Consider the following 19,257-nt stretch of genomic DNA (forward strand, 5'->3'; position numbering starts at 1 on the left):
GAACACATACAAAAACAGTTCTGTTTAATCACAGAAGTGATTAAAAATACACTACTCATTTTGAAAAATCTTTTTCGATACATTTTGTATATCTACTGTTTATAAAAGCTGAAATTTTAGAAAGTGTATCTGAAAAGATGTTAGAACACTGTTTAATGATGAATCTTTGTGAATTATATTATGGACACAAATTACATTTTTAACTATGATTCAGTAATCTCTAGAAGAATGATAGGCTTCACTACACATAGTAGTGGTGCACATAGAGATGTGCCATTCAATGTGCATAATAGCTTGTAAGAGATGAGTACAAAAGTAAATTCCATACCGTGGAATTTAAGGAATAACCACCTTCCAGTGTCAGAAGGCAACTATACAGGAGCCACATTCTGCACAGAAATTTGGTCGGCCTGCAACTGGACAAAGCAATTCTACTTTTGGCAAAAAGCAGACCAAACCAAGAGAGTCTGATTTTTAGAATTACAGTGATTGATTGACTCTGTTCATGGCTTTAGAGCATTAGGATAAGTCCCAGGAGACATGGATGAGCAAGCAGAGAGGAGGTAAGGCTGCCAAAAGGTGCGTGATAAGTACATTTATCACATAGTTTTGCAATTTATCTTCTATATCTACAGTTTTTCGTATAGCCCCCATTTGTAATCACAAAGTGAAAAATTAGGGAGGCATGTGATAGATTAATTTGTGAATTGTGATCTCTAATAAGTTAATCATGTATCCACGCAATTTAAATCTAGCTTCTAATCACAACTACACTTTCTGGATGAAAACTAACAAACAAACAAAACAAAACAGAAAAAAAAAAGAGGAGAACATATAACAAAGTTCAAAATGGAAAAAAATTAAAAGACAGAAAATGTGTTTGAGCAGTGCAAATGCACTTTCAGAACTTATTTTCTTTATCCACTGTTTTTGAACACAACTAAAGAGATTCCGGAATTACAAATAAAGTAGGAAATTTTTGACTAAAATGAATAACCTCTTAAACGGAATTCCCTTGAAGTAGAGCTAATATCACTGACCCATTAATCCATTTATTTAGGATTTAACACATTCCAAAACAGTTCAGTCATTTCTTATGAATATGCTACTCAAAGTAAAGTTTGTTCTTATTCGGAACCACAGTAATCTTGGAATTCTAAGGAACGTATTTTTATTTCCATTCATTTTGGTTCTTAAAACTGTAAAATGATTTCTAATTGCACTTAAGCAATTCAGTACACAACTACATTGTATCAGCCAAGTATTTAACCAGTTTGGATAAGATCCATTATTTTCATGAACGGATCTCATTTTTTATTTTTTACTTATTTTTTTTTTACTATCAGAATAAATGCACACTTTTTTGTTTGTTTTTCCTAATGCTATTTTGTTATATACTTAGAATAAATGGAAGGAATAGTTATTGTTGTAATTATTCTTTTCTGTTTAGTTTTTTGTCCTGCTATCCTCACTATTCACTACTTTTAAGATGCCATTTACTGAGTATACAAGTGCACACACTCTAAACAAGCAAATGCATAGGCCCTGAAACCCTTGTGTATGCACAAACACATGCTTTTAGAAATATCTTTCACCTTTAATTCCGTCTGTTGTTTGAAAGTAGTAGATCTAAGTAATAAAGTTACTTATTTCTTATATGTAGAAATCTTCAGCTAACCTTCCCTACCCTAAATGACTAAGCCAATTCACTGAAAGAAATTAAGTAAACTTGCATTCCAAGTTGATAGCTGAACATCAAATTGAACCATGTCTGACACTTAATAGGCTGTAAAATATTCAAAACACTTGTTTAAATATTTGGGTCGTGTAAATTCCAGACCCAAGTGAAGAATTTCCAACATAAATAGTCATGATTGTCATTCCTGTAGGTGAAATTTACATGTGAATTGACAGAGGGAAAAATTTTTAGAGTCCAACTCCACTGTAAAATCCTGATTCCAATGTAATTTCTATGGGAGTTTTGCCACCAACTTCTGTCAAAACATTCAAACATAATATCTTAAAATGTAAGTTGCAATGGATGTAAACTTAATTCTTTGCTTAGTCAAGTGGTTGAAATCTGAGTTTGTATAATCCTTCTTTGCTGTGTCTCCAGAAGAATTCTTTTTTGGATTATTGAAAAAATTGATGTCTGTGAGCATGCTATAGAGGTACAGCCATGAGTACCTGCAGACAGTCATCCAGTAAAAAGAGGAAAAAAACAACTCTATTGAGAAAAAAATCTTAAATCTCTGGTGGAGATGGCAAAAAAGCTAATCTTCATCAGGATACTGATAACTGCACACAAAACTTTGAGGAAGGCCAATTTCTACCAATTAAACATTTGATCTGAATTGCTTACAGTAACTTTCCCATGACTTCAGTTTATCTCTATATTTCTCTCCTTGTAGTAAACTAATTGAGAACAATACTTCATATTTCACAAAGGTTAAAGAAGCCCTCAGAGGGGAAGTAAAAGTTATTATTATCAGCTAATAGAATACTCAGTATCACTAAAGATTAATTACTACTATTTTGGGGGATTCTTACAGGCCAATAAACTGACAAGCAATGAGCACATACAAAGAGAATAAAGAGTAAAATCAACATGCACATATTGCAGCTCTTATCACGAGATGAACAATCTCAATTATTCCATTGTTTTCTATACAACAGTCACAACGATATTTCTCTGGGCCTAATTCTTACAAATTGCTGATATATCTTTACCTATAATATGCAAGGAAAGAACAGGCAGGAGAATCCAAATTGTTAACTGCACTTATACAGTTGACTACTTGGATAACCACAGTGAATGCTCTAATTCCTAAGCAAAAAGAAGGTTTGGCTTTTCCACGTTTACTGTCTGAATTGCCAGAAGATTCACTGTCTAAACTGCCATGGGGTTGGGTCTGTTTAAGTAATAGTATTCAGTCTACTAGGTGGTTTTTTTGCCAAAAGGCATCACCTTCTCTCACAGAGCAGTCATTTTCCTTATGGAGATGCCATGCTAAAAATCAAGCCTACCATTTTTAATGCCACGAGGTATTACATGGAATTCCCACACTGAATTGGAACAGCTCTTATTTTTACTGCATCTCAACCTTCCAAAACATGTATTGTTTATTTGACAGACAGAATAAGGCAATTGCTGCCTGCTCCTGTGCTTCTCAGAAGTTGTAAGCAACGCCATCTGGAGCAGACTATTAGCTGGAAAGTTGCCAAGAGGTATTCCATTAGCTTCCCACGGAAAGAGGTCTTGTGTCGTGCACAGGATGGTGCTTTTTGGAGGCATGGCAACCAATGAAATAAGATCTTATGAAGCCACAAACTATTGCAGTAAATGTTAGGATTTTCAAAAACTTGCATAATTTACCATTCCCCCCCCAAGAGACAAGGAACTTTTATGACTGACATCGTTTTGGCTAATATTGCGTGCATCTTGAAAGTATCACCCAAAAGACTTTACTGTACACTGTTGACAAAAGTTAGAATAGAAACAATATTTTCAAGCTCAAGTACATCATCCTGCTACAATTGGCAATGGAAACAGATTTCTTGATATAGTTTGGCAGTGGGAAACGATGATAAGATTTCAAGCCACAAAAATGGCTGAAGGAAAAAAGCTGTTGAAGAGGAGAAAACACATCAGCATCATGATAATATGGTGATAGAAGCTACAGCAAATGCATAGATTAATATTTAGGTGATTCAGTTTGCTCTTGCTAAATTAAAAAGGCAATGATCCATTCCCCCTAATTCTGGAGATATATGGCAAAACATTACACTTACCTAAAAGCCCAAGTTGACTTTAGGTACTATTTATTTCTAATTGGAAACCTCATTTCAGACTCTGGCTTTTTGTTTTGCCTTTTTTCCTTTTCCAATACCATCATACTATGAACAGAGAATTAATCCAGATCTATCTACTGATCAGCTCCACACAAAGCTGCCATCTCCTTGAGCAGCATCCACTTCCATAGAAGATAATAGGCTACAAGTATTCTTTTGCTGCGAGTGAAGAGTTACAGAAATTAATCATTTGTTTATTTATCACTTTCTATTTAACCTTTGAGCTAACAAGGAAAGGGTTCATAGCCATTACTGTGAAACTGAATACAGCTTTTCTGGATTATTTTTTTTATTATTATTATTTTTTCCCCCTGAGGAAAGGCCCAGTGAGAGCAGGTGCCCCAGTCTCCACCATCATCTAAAGAGGAAATAAAGTAAAAGCTGCTTCAGTCTCCAGATTGATGTGGGAGGAAATCGGTTTAGCTCCACCTTGTTAGCAAAGCAGATGCATTAAAAACCAGAAGTTTTTTTCTGTGGATTTACACAGCAAAATAAAGTGTGGAACAACTCTGGTGAAAGAACACATTCTGTAAATGCATCTCAGTATTCTTCCATTGAGCTGGTCCTTATCTCTGGACTGTCAGATGACCTAAGCCTGGCGTAACTTTTAGCAATTTCCTTTCCTTAAATAAAGAAAATCACAATAGGAGGTTCTTGGCGTGTCTGCTGGCTTTGGGCAGCAGTGACATCAAACAATTTCACCTTAAGTACTAGTCCATAATTCAGCCCCAGATCCTAAATACGAACAATGAAACTATTTTCATTAAAAGCAAAAATCACTGCCAATAAAAGAAAATCAGAGTTCATGTTAAGGTAGTAACTAAGGTAGAAAACACAAGACTTCGGAAATGAGGAGATGCCATGATTTAGCTTGCACACATCATCTCATTTCAGCCTGATACGTCTAGATGCAGCTTTTCATTATGTAACTTCATGGTATTTTTCCATGCTGTAGAATATCCTGTAAGGTGGGTTTTATATCAAAATCATTATGTACAATGTACACATACTGCATCTCCACATTCTACAGATTTAATAGCAATTCTCATCTTCTAAGACACACGGCTGAGTTGTTCATTAAGCAATTTTTTAAAGAGTTTTATGACCTCATGAACAATTTCTTTATTTTTTGTGGAAGCAGACTAAATTGTTGTATGCTGTGCTAATTATACCAAACTAATTGTAGGTAAAATTACCAAGGGGTCTGACCAATTTGGTTTCACAAGAAAATATATGCTTTGCTCACACCTTAAGTGATCTTTAGAAAATTAATCAAATAAAACTGAGTCTCCTTAAATCAACATACATCGTTTTCTGTACATTCGCCATGAAACAGGAAGTTTTAACACTGCTTTGAAAAATGTAACTTACTAAATGTTTTTTTGATTATCATTTTGGTTTAAATTACCAATTAACTTTACCCTAGAGAATCAAACAACATGAGCCTTTTCCACTTTACGGGTACATTAAAATGATACTCAAACACAGCAGGTAGAGAGAAACATCGATAACACAAGTATGTTTTTTAAATCTCTTTTACTACCAGCTATAACATTGCTCCAATAATGGTCTCTAATATTATGATACTCACATAAAATTTCTTTAGATTTCCTGTTTCTATAGTGATACAAGTTCTCCAGACAATGTAAAGTCCATTGTGAAGCTCTTATATAGATGCCTTTCATGTTTCAAGTACATCGTGGAAGTGGTGTAAAAGAAATGCAGCCAATATTTGAGTCAGTAGTGTTACTGCTGCCTTCTCAAACTCTGCTCTAGAGGTTTAGTTCACCTCTAAAAGAGTAGACTAGGGTGACCTAAGCTCCAAGCAACTGAACTGAACTCTACTCGAGCAAATTTCACACAAAAGGAGCACTATACTCCTCAGTTTCCTTGTTTGAGATTGTTTCTAGCACTATCTCTTACTGATAATAATTTGTATTAACAGTTTTTTCATAATATTTTGTGACTTAAAGCATGACACCTCGGATACTCAGTTACATACAATACATATTGTCATTTCCTAAAGGCCTAGAAAACTTGTCTGTAACTGGCATTTCAATTATTTCAATTGAAAAGAGATTGCAAGCTGGTGCAAAACAACAATCACTCTACTTTCTAGTAAAATACTGCTCCCAATAATATTTTCAGATATATGTTTATGAAGAAATTATTCCTTCAGCAATCTTATTCTGATTGCATCATGTAAAATATTAAGCACATCATAAACACTAAAGATAACATAATACCAATGTTTACTAGTAAGAATATTTAATATGCAATGGAACGACTTAAAGCAACTTTGCAAAAAAAAAAAAATTTAGACTAGTCTAAACTAAACATAGTTTAATTCAACGTCCCATAAAGTGCTAACTAAAATTCAGTTTTTCCCCCAACAAGATTAAACATAAGTTGCTCCAAAAGTAATGCCTCCTATTTATTTCCATGAAAAATACAACAGCTACAAAGAACACAATAACACTTTTTGATAGAGCGAATTCTAAGCTACAAAACACTATTTTCCAATACATGTCACCAGCATTAGCTATGCAGTTTCACCAGCAGAACAAAAGCCTGCATGCTGTGCTTGTAATAATCAGCAAGCATTGATGAATGGCAGTGGGCAACACTTTTTTTCCACACAGAGGCATTCAATGACACAACTTTGCAACACCTGCACTTCCATGTCAGACTCCATTTTGTCAGACTGCCCCTCTGCTGACATGTTACACGGCAACAAAATGGAATAGAATACTAGTGGGGAGGTTCAACCTCTACTGTCATACCACCAACATCCAGCTCTGACACTGTGCGCCAACATAAGAAAACAGGAGGTATTGCTTTCAGAGCAGCCCTCATACTTTCAAATTTTTCAACGCAAAAAAAAGTTTTGTTAGGTCTTTTTGATCAGTTGTAGCAAACACCTGACTTTTCCTAAATTGCTATAAAGGTACTTCCTTTGCACCTCATGGACTTAAGGATAAACACTGCCAAAATTTTTATTTATTTATTTATTGCAGTTATGAATTAGCACAACTACATTGTCTTTACTGGTCAAAGTACCAAAAATGTCACATTTACAGTGACCATCTTGCTGAAAAGCTGAAATAGCTCTTGTCACTCTTATCCCTTTCATAATGTTTCTGTGAATTCGGACATAGAACTTTATTGCCAGTCATACACTTCATTGTTTTTGGCAAAAGATATCAAGGCAAACAAAAGACTGCGCACTTGAGAAATGCAGGCCCAAGCCTACTTTGTTTTTTGTTGTTGTTGTTGTTGTTGTTTTTTTTTTTTTTTGCCATTTTGTGAATGTTTGTGTGCCCATTTAGAACAGATTTCTTAGGGAGATAACAAGAGTTTGTTTGTAGGGTACTGGACTGCAAGCCAGGAAACTTTATATGATGTTGAACAAGTCAATTGCCTGCTGGGTGTCTTTGTCTTCCCATGAACTCCTTGAAGCAGAGACTCTTTTAAATGAATAATTCCGGGAGGTGCTGCTTAAACTGCGGCTGTCAATGAGGTACAGCAGAGACGGATTTGTGGCAGATTCACAGAGGAAACTGTCCTCTGGTGGAGCGGTCACAGTGGTGGAGGAACCCCCAGAAAAGTGGATGGTACTAGTTTGCATTACAGCAATAAGCACTAATACAAAAAACACACGTTAAATATCTCACTCTCGTGCTTATTAATGTCAGTGCACCTGTAATATGGATAACCCATTCCCTCACCTTGAAAGAGAAGTGTGTCATACACAAGAAATGCATGGACACAGGATCTGTGCCTCAGAAAAGGCTACTTACAGCTTAAGGAGCAAAGATGATGCCACAAAGACACACAACATTTATTAAATCTTTAAACATTAGCTTCAGCAAAGTAGCTACAAGAAATGCCCTCAGAGATAGAAAATCTAAGAAAAATAGTACTGGCATCTAATTACAGCAGTAGAGTTTGCTGCTTTTATCTGTAATTGGACTGTATAGTCTTTCATTCTAATTTACTTTACATCTAAACTGTGATAATCAAGACAAGCAGAACAGAATGGCTTGTAACTGGCTATACCACCGACACCAGTTAATGCCTAATTATAACAACTAAATTAAAGAGGGGACTGTAAAGAGGTTGACTATCAGTTTGAAGCATTTAATTCTGAGGAAAGAAATAGAGATTTTAAATCCTAAGTAAAAAAATCAATATTATGGCTCATTATATTGGTATTGCTAAACAGATTAATGAAATTAAGTATTTTGTGTTGTTTTGTTTTTGGTTTTGTTTTTTTTTTTTTAAGAAAGAAGTTTTATCACGATGTAAAGATGGCTTCAAACAAAACAAGATCACAACAGAGAAGGAAGTTCACATTCCAGACCACTTTATAAACCAATCTAATCTGGAAAAAAACAGTAGAAGGAATCTACTTTCCCAGGATATCTCTGAGGGTTGCAGAATATGTTACATGACTGTGGTTTTACTGCAGGACTCTAAAGAAGTGTACACACGGTATAAAACAAAGAAAATCCAGAATCCTGGGGAACATTTTGGTGTAAATCTGACTTTTAATTAAAATCTTTTTGAAAGCTCCAAATACAAATTAATTATCTTAGAAAGTCAGATTAACCAAAAAGAATAATGTTTCCTGCCAGAACGCGTGCAAGTAAAGAAAGGAATTTAGAAATGCTCAGCACCATTGAGCTCTAGCTAGCATAAATTCGAAACAAACTGTTTTAGGAATTACAATGTAAATTGGCCATCCACATGTTGAACTGAGTATATAAGAATTCATCTTCTGGGATATGAAAAAGGAGCAAAGGAAATAAAAATGCTTGCAGTTAACACTCTTACTAAATTGATCTGTAATACTCCAGTAGTAGGTGGGTGAGTAAAGAAGTAGTGGGAATTCATGGTGCATGTAGCATGATTTGATCCATTCAGTATCTTTGATCAAGATCAACCTGAGTCACTCCAGAGTCCTCATGGCATTGTCAACAGAGGAGGGTCCCCATGGGGGTCATTGCCAAGATAGGCTATTCCCGTACAGCACAGTAAAAAGACGCTCCAATATATTCCAATATACATTTTGTCACCAAGGTGCTAACTGACTGGCTATAGTGATATACTACTCTGAAATAAGATGTATTGTGACTGCTAGATCAGAAAACACAATGTTCTTAGCACTGATGTTTCTGATAAGTAGGATACTGAAAAAGAAAGGTATCAGTGCTCTTCAGTGCTGCTCCAGCTTATGAATTTTTGCTTCTAATGGAAGTGCAATAGTTAAAGTTCCTTATATCTTAGATCTCTGTTGCTACTTCTTTAATTATTAGCGGCAGATAGAAGGAATTTTCATCTTTTTTTGCTTGTACACAAACTGTAGAAGTACTGAGATAGAATTCCCAGTGTTTCATATACAAATTAAAAAAAAAAAAAAAAAAAAAAACCAAAACATGCACACCCTCAAATTGGATATTGTCGGTCAATAATCTGCCATGTTTAAAGCATGCCACCAACCACCTTCCTGCACATCAGATATCCAAATGCAGAAGAGCCACTGCCTTCAAGTGACAAAGGCTGAAAACATTCCAAGGAGTTTTACATGAGATGTGCTATGCAATCGTAATAACTTTATCCATGCATCATCTTGTAAAATTCAAAAACATTTTATAAATGAGGAAGGGGCCTCAGGACAGCATCTATAACAGATATTTTAATGACCCTAAGATGAAGACAAGTTCAAAGTAATCCTGAGCCCCAGGTCTGCACCCAAACTCTCTCAAACTCTAAGTAGTTGCAGCTCTGAACCCTGACCTGCGTTTTCAAGTCCTGGATGATCTCTATTGCATTTAATTACTATCAGCAAAGATAAAAAGAATATTCATATTTGATGTTAACAGAGCCTCTTAAAAAAACTACAAATGCTATCAACGTTCATAGGTACTAGTGGGTTTGGGTGCAATAGCAGTAAGAGTGACCGATCGTGTAAAGTGATATGTCAAAATGATAAAACAAAAGGGGAAAAAATCTGCTATGAAGTTAGATGCTCTTATTTTCCCTCCTCCCCTCCGCCCCCAATTTCATTTCTGACTGCACCTGCAGAATTCTATATCAAGCACAGATGAAAAGAGTGAATGGAATCTCATCCAAATTTATTAATGAAGATAGTTCCCAGGTGAATAGTAATACTATCCATCTTTTACAGGCAGGCAGATACAACAGTTTAAATTACTCAGAAAGAGTGGTTTAAAGACTCTGCCAGATTAAAGGTTTATTAGATTATGATATAGGCCTGGAAGCAAGCACCAACCATTTCACATACCTGAAAAAGCAAATGTGAAAGTACATCTATAAATTTGGGATGCAACTTCCTTTCTTCTGTGTCCAAACAAAACACAGCAAAACAAAACAAAAGATTCACCACCATACTGAGTACCTGAGACATTTACACCAATGTTCTCACATTTTTAAGAGCTCATAAATACGCCCCCTACTACAGAGCCCCTAATTTGAAGATAAATATTTCTTTGAGAGCAAGCGAAGCAAATAGAGGATTCCTGCCAAGTCTTCAGACCTGTATTTGCAACTTAACTCGCTCAAAGAAAAAAGTGTTCCTGGTGGTAGCTGAAACATTAATGACAGACATAATGAACTATCACACCTGCTCTCCTGCTGCAAGATTCAAACCCTAATGTGTCCAAGCCCACAAATCCTCTGCTCATTTAAACCCAGAGACCTAAACCATGTACATAGTTCCAGGACTAGAACATAAATGTAAGGAAAAAGCTTTTTTTGTTGTCTTTAAAACAAAGCTAGAAACTACTGCCTGAACAGTTTTGAAGATTCCACCTCTTAAAACGTATAATGTACAAAGCTTACACCTCCTAGTGCTGCAGCAGCATCAGGAGCACCTGTACTCTCTTTAAAAACTCCAAACCCTGTGAAAACATGCAATTAGATCCTTCAACTATAACCAACTGCCTAACTCCTTCATCTTGGGAAAAGACACAAGTTATTTGACGCTCAACAGCACTGCACACTGCAAGATCTGTGCCAGTGCAATATCATCTGTACATACCTTCAGAACCAGAAGTGACAGCATCTTCTATAAGTCCAAGATGACAATGGAACTATGGAGAAAGGTTTGTTTTGACTGGATGCCACCTTTGACTGGATGCCATTTGCTTATGCTTTTACCTGAACTGTTGCAGTCTTTTCCACTGGCAAGAAGAAAAAAATGAAATTTTTGCTTGGATTCATGATATCTTTTGTAATGTGTGTTTTCATTCTCTATAATATTTCACACAATGTAACAGTTATCAAAAATTCATCAAGAAGTTTGGTTTGGAAAGACATTATCTGCAGACATATTTTTAAATCCATTTTCAGAATACGTAGTTTAGTTTAGGCTTCCTCAGATTCCTACTAAATCCTTCACTGACACCAAGAACACTCAGAAGTTCGGTGTAAGATATAGCAAAAACTCCAACATTTTATATTTGTGACCCTCAGCACAGAAGTATACTGAAGTTCTTGTGAAATAAAGAATAACAATAAATACTAGTGATTCAAGAATAGTAATTATGGATAGCTTGCTAGCTCTGAGCAAGACAAAACAAAATGTATCCTATTATCATGAAAGGCTTTTTGATTAGCAGCTAACTTTTGTATAGACCTGTAAAATACATCAACATAGGATTTTATCCTAGTTTTTTGCATCAAAACAATTTTGTACGTGCATTAAATAGAGTTAAGGTGTGGCAGCAGAGGTCGATGCTGCTATATGCTCCAGTGCTAAAACACACAAAATATGTTATCACTTGGTGACTGGCAGAGCAAACATTAAATTCGGGTGAAATTCTTACCTAAATATTCATATGTGGGTAAATTGGGGCATAGTGTACCAGATATTTGCTCAAGAAACACCACCTCTTTTGTGTGCACATTACGTAAAACATGCTCACATTGTATGAAAGAATATAAATCACTACAGATAAAGGTCACTCCCATACCTTTAAACTACATTTAAGCAGAGGCAAAAAGATATCAGATGGCAAAAGAAGGGAAGACAATGTGAAAAACCAAAATATCACAGTTTTCTTTTTGATAAAAGTTACATACAGAAGTCAGACTATTCCCCTTGGCACTAGCTACTGCCACAAGTGAAATGACTGGAAAAAGAAAAACCATGCTTTTCATACGTGTAACATCATAACACAATCCTTCTAGATTTGCAGCAAAAATAATTCTAAAAAATGCATCATACATGTAATTCATTCAAAAGTTTTAACAAGGTGTATCATAGTCTTTATTGTATTTCCAACCTCTGTTATTAAATATAACCAGAAAATAGCAGTAAAAATTAACCTAAAGCTTAACGGCTTATGTAAGAATGCTCTAATAAAAATGTTGCTGAGGTTATTGAACTGTACAATTAAACCACTCCCACAAAATACTTTTCAGACTAATTTCATCTAAAGCTTATTCAGCAAACCAAAATGCCAATGCATTTCTTCAATTTCCACTTCTTTGAACCTGTTAATGTATGAATAAAAAAAGATTTATTTGTGTTATTAGCCACATATAACCCTCTTGTCTTAAAAGTAGCTTCAAATACAGAATTTCTGAGATACACATGAACCTACAAAATATCTAAAAGATCACTTTGATTTTCTTCTTCAAGCAATGTTTGATTTACATCAATTAGATCTTTCACATAAGGTATCATATAACAGGAAGGCTAATAACCCAGAAATAACCTCATTAAAAAAGACAGCATATCGGTCTAAGCAGAATGAACTCTAAGCAGAAAAATTAGTGACCTGGAAAGTAGCAGGAAGAGGTAATAGCAATACAGAGAAAAAATACATTCCCATTAGCTAGTCAAAAGTAGAAATCACCGCCAATAAAGTAAAAATACAATAGAAGCATAAGGAGAACATCTTAAAATATTTTTCTCTTTTGAAATTCTGTAACATAAAATATATTTCCCCAAACTAAGGCACTGTCTAAAATTATTTCATTACTATTAGCTATTCCATGGGGCTTTTTTTTGTTCATTTGGTTGGTTGGTTTGTTTTGATTTTTTTGTTTTTTGATGCTTAAAACAGTCCTTGGCAGAATATTATTAGCATTTATATTAAATTAGCAGTCTATGATTCCAAAATCTTTTAAAATAATTCTTAATAATATATTGACAATGTTTTCAGAAAATACTTTTCTTTTTTTAGATTTGAGAAATGTTTTCAAAAATGAAGACACTTTTTCTTACTTCCTGTTTTTAATGCACTGTTGGATATGGAGCCAATTCAGATTAAATTTGTCAGTGTAAACGATAACAATGAGTATTGAAATCACCAGCACAGTACAAAGCTTATCTTGGTTTTATCTGGCAAACTACCATAGTTTACTTTAATTTCCAAATCCAATAATCATCATTTTTAATCCACATTGCTAAAAAAAACAACAGTGTTTCCACCAGATTAGCCCTTTTTTAGGCACCCATCTTTGAGCCAATGATGCAGCAGTACCACAGACTTATCTAAGCTACGTTTGGAGTACTTTGTTCCCTATGTCTGTAGACAACGACTGTTCATTTTTCTATGGCAATCTGTGGCCAGTGTTTCCATTCAGTAGGTACTCACTAAAATAAATTATAGTATGTATAGCTTTAAATCCATATAAAGAGGAGAGAGAAAGGAGATAATCCATCCAAAGGCACCCTGCAAATGAACAGAGACACAGGGGCACAAGTTCTACATATCCACTCTCATATGGGCTTTCTCCAGCAACAATGGCTGTTGTTACAGATGCTGCTATCATTGTGCTGAAGTGAACTTGTACACAAGGCATATCAGAAACCATGTTTTTAGAAATTTATATTTGCAAAACTACAAAAGGTAGCACTGTTGGAGGTAAAACACTTTCACCCTATGAACACTGACCTTTCTGAGGAAAAAAAAAAAAAAAAAACACGGATACAGTGCCAAACAATGATCAACTTTGAGGTAGAAAGAGTGTGAGATGGCAAATTTCTTGCTCCTAAAACCAAAGTAAATTCCTCACCACTATTTGTGGACAGATCTGAGAGATCCATGAGAAATTTACAAACTTTCTTGGGCATTATCAAAAGTTAATGGGCAATGGGCACTGCAATCCCACTTATGATTTTCGAAGAAGATGTGGCCAGCTACTTTAATTTATTAGAGAGCAGATTGCAAAGACTCTTTTCAATACAGAGGTAGAAAGGGGAGCTATTTTTCCATAAAATATATGTAAATATGATTTATGAAAGTCACAAATATTGCTGAAGAGACAGATAAATTGTTTCAAAACTTTATGCTCATAAAACCAAGGAAAAAGTACATATTGCTTCAATATTTTTTCTTCCACATGTTGGTATCTCAGGTGACTGGAAGACATTCTCTGTATTCTGCTCACCTTTTAAGTACAGTATCTTTACTGAAAGCAACTGTATGAAATTGCTAGAGTAAACAAAGCAGGAGCACATGTTATTGCTGTTAGAAATCTGCCTGCTGCTTAAAGAAAAAGATAAAACCAAAGAAAGAGGAAAATATAATAAATTACTGCCACTACCACTGGCGTTAAAATATGCAAATCTTAAAGGAGTTTCCTTCAGAAACCACAGAGATAGGCACAGAAATCTCAGTTGTAACTTTTTATAATTTAATCTTTTGTTATATAAAATGCTTCCTAAAAACGTCATTACAGAAATAAATACAACTGTGAATCTGTTTGGTGTAAAACAGAATTGAGCTGAAACAATGTTTCTCCAGGCTTTCTTTTTCTTTCTAGACTGACATGAAAATAACAGGCTCCATTTTACTGTTACATCAGTAAATCCAAGAGGAGAAATCTACGGAAGAAAAGATACCTTCCCAGCCCTGCAAACAATAGTCACCTGTGTCAAAATGCCTATTCTCTTGCTGAGAGATGTTGAGATTCCAGTTAAGCACCTAACACATTTGGAGCATTTGGTCAACAGTCATCGTTTAAAAAAAAAAAACCAAACAACAACAACAAAAAAAAACCACTGTAATTCACCACAACTCTCTTCAATTGAATCAAAAATTTATACCTTTAATGGTGATTTGAAGTACAGAAGATCCAAAGCTCCATCATGGTCTTGTATCTACCAGGGTTTGTTCTGTCATCATGTGCATGGCTCAAACAGGGCTGTTGACACAAGTAACAACTCAACATATAAATACTAATTGATAACATTTTAACTCAAAAAGACTCTGTGTAAATAATAAGATATCGGTCTTGTGAAGTGCTGAATGCCACTTGGCAGGATTTCCACTGTAAATTAGTAACTTATACTATCAGAGCTTGAGTAGTACTACAAAGCCATTGATCTGAAATCCAAAAAAGTGCTCAGCTGTATCTCAAAACTGAGTTATTCAACATATAAACAAAGAGCATGAGGTATTAAAACAAGGAAAGAATTCATGATAAGCCGGAAATGAAGCACATTCCTGAAAGGCATTCCTCAGCAGGCTGGCACCACCAGCTTTTCCATGGGGTTTAGTTTTCATGAAGTCCTCTGCTTTCCTGAGATCAGCCTACAGAAACCATCCTACACCTTCTTGAATACTCATCTTTTTCTTCAAATACCAAATGACAACATCATGGTTCTATCCTTCACGAGCAAAGAAGCAATTTTGGCTAAAGTTTTCTTAGCCTCTTGTCCTTAAAAATACTGTTGAGGCAGCTGCTACTGAACCATTTACAAAACCAAATCAACAGCCAGAACCATGTTAGTCGGGATGGATACAGCCCTGACTTTACCAATAGCTGCGCTTCTGTAATTGTGTCCTATGACTTGCAAACATCTGTGAGATGAAGGTACAGCATGCAGAAAGACCATGCTTCCAGAGCACAGCAGTACCAAGAAGTCCATAGGTGAGAAGAACCCTGGACTCCAGAAACAGGTTATCGAGAGGTGTTAAATAGCTGACCATCCAGTACACATACCAAAACAGGAGCAGATGACAAAAATGCAGACCTTCTTTCCACAGCAATGAGAGAAAACAGGTCAGAGCACACAGAGCAGCACATGGCAGGGGTCCTCCACCACAGCAGCTATCAGAGGCTCGTGGCTGCTACTGTGCAAAGGGCAGAGCAGAAGTCTCAGTGCAGGAAGGAGGTCAGTAAATGTAGAGTGTCCCAGGATTAAAAAATATATACATCCAAGAAGAGACTGAATAAATCATTTTTCTGGATAAGCAGAAGACTCCATTACGACAAACAAACTTCTGCAAAGCCAGATTTGCACTTGAGAACTCAATATATGCTGGCCACCCGGAGGCCCTTATGTTCACACCATAGGAGCCCTGAAATATTAAACGCTTCCGAAAAGCCAGTTAAAAATGCACATCTACAATAGAAATTTTAAATTGACCAGTAAAATAAACTAAATGAGAATATGGCCATTACTCTTCCAGGCAGCATTAAGCTTCCACAGGAGTTTATTTCGCGTAAGGCATTCTCTGTGTTTGCCATATAGAGTGACTGCTGTAAGTTTACATGAGGAAGAATGTAGTATCTCTCTAATAAAAAGCACTATGTGCTGCAGCAGCTCCATTAATATCCTATCAGAGTCTTACACAAAATTGTAAAACCCGGAGCCCTAATAGGAGGCTCGGTGAAATCAAGCTGTCTTCTCTCTCACTCCCAAAGGCATTGCTGATCCATGTGGATCACAGAGCTGTGCTCACCCATCCCAGGATCACACCTTTGGTTGCGGCTTCTGGGATGGAGAGTACAGGGAAAGCAGCATTAAATTATTGGGTAAAATAAGATTTGGTCGCCAGTATGGGATGTTCCTGTGTCTGCTACATACACAACAAAATAGTTCCCTCTAACACTTAGGACAAGAGTTGCATTACCAAAAAAAAAGAATGCATTGCTGACTGCTGACAGTAAATGATGACAGAAAATGATGGAGCACTTTCTAACTATGACCTGTTACGTCTAAAGAAGATTTAAGAATATTCCTCTTACAATTGGTCAATGAGATATTTGGAATATAGCGGAGGGGAAGAAGAAGGGGTGAAATGGCAGCTGGATAGTATGTCAGACGTGACAGTCAAATGTTACCAGAACTCAATCCTGGAGAAATATGGACTTCCCAGTAAAGGTTGCTTAAAACAAAAGCCCATTTATCTGAATGCTGGAGACATTTAATCAATTTACATGAAGGATTTCAAAATTAGTCAGACTGTAATGAACTATGAAATACTGATTAATGAATTTTTGCAATGTTTGATTAGAAACTTAACACGTATGCTAGCACATTTTGCCACCACAGCGCTTATAAGCTAATATTTGTTTCTTGAAATTACCAGAGTGTAAATAGCCTCTGGATTCCAGGGCTGAGCATGCTAACTATTAATTAGGCATTTTATTTCAAAAGTTAGTCGTGAAAAATTTTAACGTATGAAAATCCCTTGTAAAAAATAAAAGCATAACAACACACTACTTTCACATTTCACATCCTGACACATCTCCCTCACTCTCCTCTTTACTAACACCTCTTAGACCCTTCAACAGTGCATCAAGCAGCCTGAGTGGCATCTGTCACTTAGGACCAAAGAAAGTTTAAGTTACATATCACTAAAGCACACAGCTTACATATCTGTAGTGCCATACACATGTACAGTTACGAAACATACATTTAGATACCTGTATGTGCACACATGAAGAAATCAGTTGTAGATAAAAAATGCCCTTATGTGAAAATTAACAAGTTACTTTCCCACAATTGTGTTTGTTATCGTTACCGTATTTTTCTCTGATATCAATTGGCGAGCTGTTCTGATATCGCTTTTTCCCTTTTTGCATTAAATAATCATTAAGGAGGAGACCCAGATAGTCCTCACCTCGCATGAAACACTGTCATTTTTTTGTTAATTTGTGGTCAGATTTGGACCTCCTAAATGCTAAACATGGAGACTTTAAGAAAGCTCTGATATTAATTCAGTACCTGCTTTTGAAATCATCAATACTTCTGAAGAAGCATTAAACATTCACCAGTTATCATTTTTCAAATGACATCATTATATTGCCTTCAAATTCACTCTTACCATACACGTATACATTTCTTCTACTCAAATCACAGTTTTTAAGGTTTCCTTAATTTTATTTTTTCCTCATAGTTTCTTCAAATAGTCGTAATTTTGTTAATGAAGGTCTCACACTCTGAGCAAGTAAAAGCAAAGAAAAAGCCTTCCTTTCATGACAGTATTATCCTAACTAAAAATGTTAATTGGTAACAAAGTTAGCAAACCTAGAAATAGATCATACATCTTATGAGATCATCAACATCTGTAAAAGTGTCAGTGAACAATATCTGTAAAGTAATAATATAACAATCTTGTTTTGTAAGTGGTTGGCTGTAGCTTCTTTTATTGCATATAAAATAAAGAGATCCCTTTATACACAGTGAAAAATGGAAAATCTCTCAGTTTGGGGTTTGTGGTTGCTAGTAGCAACAAATACTGGAATATTGCCATCTGGTTTCTTGTTTTAAATGAGATTTGAATAATCAATTTAATAATGGGCAGAGGAGATACTTAAAGAAATAATCACTTGTCATATCTTAAGAAAACTTCAGTATGAAAAAAATCCATTGTATGAATTATTGTAGAAAACACAGGCATCTAAAGAAATGCAGCAATTTTCATTTTCCTAACTACTGCATCAAAAACTGAAGCAAATAAGGTTTCAGATGATCATATCAAATATTTAAGAAACAGGAAAAAATAGCAAGCATGATCAGTTTGTTACAGGCAATCAAAACTAGTAGCCAGCTAGTAGGCATATAGAAACATAGTATGTTGAACGTCTGTAAATCACGTGACATAGACAAAGATGAACATAAAATTCAAATCAGCAGAGAAAAATAAACTAAAGTAGGTAAAATATCCATACTACAACTACTACTTTGCACAGGATGAAATGAAAGTGCAGAACACGGGAACTCCAAAGTTACAAATGTTTCCTTCATTTTTAAAATGGCTCTACTGCTTGGCGAAGTATTTTGAGGCACAGCAGTGGTTCTAGGCAGGAAATCTTGGAGTTGCATAAGGACGCATAATCCTGTGAATTTACACAAAAATTTTCATTACAGGAGGAATACACAGGAATCAGATGCTTGCCCACATCCAACTAGAAAACCATACCAACTGCAGAATAAACAAGGTATGAGACAAAACAGAATCAAATAGTCTCCGTTACACAGCCTTTGTCCATGCCAATTTTGACTGGAACTCAAAGAAGCTGCTTTCAACCAGCACAGCATGAAGGAAGCTCATCTCTGTGATGAGAGATTATACTCTTCAAAGGTTTTACCTTTGAATTGTGCATTTTGTAATTGAATTTCCATAATTGCACAGA

The 19,257-nt window shown here is 35.5% G+C and overlaps 1 long non-coding RNA gene across 3 annotated transcripts in view; it reads right to left on the bottom strand.

Moving 5' to 3' along the window:
• Window positions 1–15,036, bottom strand: part of LOC112533279 — a 182,280-nt gene extending 167,244 nt beyond the window's left edge. For all 3 annotated transcript variants that reach the window (XR_005863058.1, XR_005863057.1, XR_005863056.1), the window contains exons 1-2: window positions 14,936–15,036; window positions 10,916–11,057 (exon numbers count right to left, since the gene is read on the bottom strand). This is a non-coding gene — a long non-coding RNA (uncharacterized LOC112533279). The remainder of the gene's footprint in view (window positions 1–10,915; window positions 11,058–14,935) is intronic.
• Window positions 15,037–19,257: the final 4,221 nt, after the last annotated feature.

The sequence above is a fragment of the Gallus gallus genome, chromosome 11 (assembly GCF_016699485.2).
Source record: "Gallus gallus isolate bGalGal1 chromosome 11, bGalGal1.mat.broiler.GRCg7b, whole genome shotgun sequence".
Taxonomy (NCBI): domain Eukaryota; kingdom Metazoa; phylum Chordata; class Aves; order Galliformes; family Phasianidae; genus Gallus; species Gallus gallus.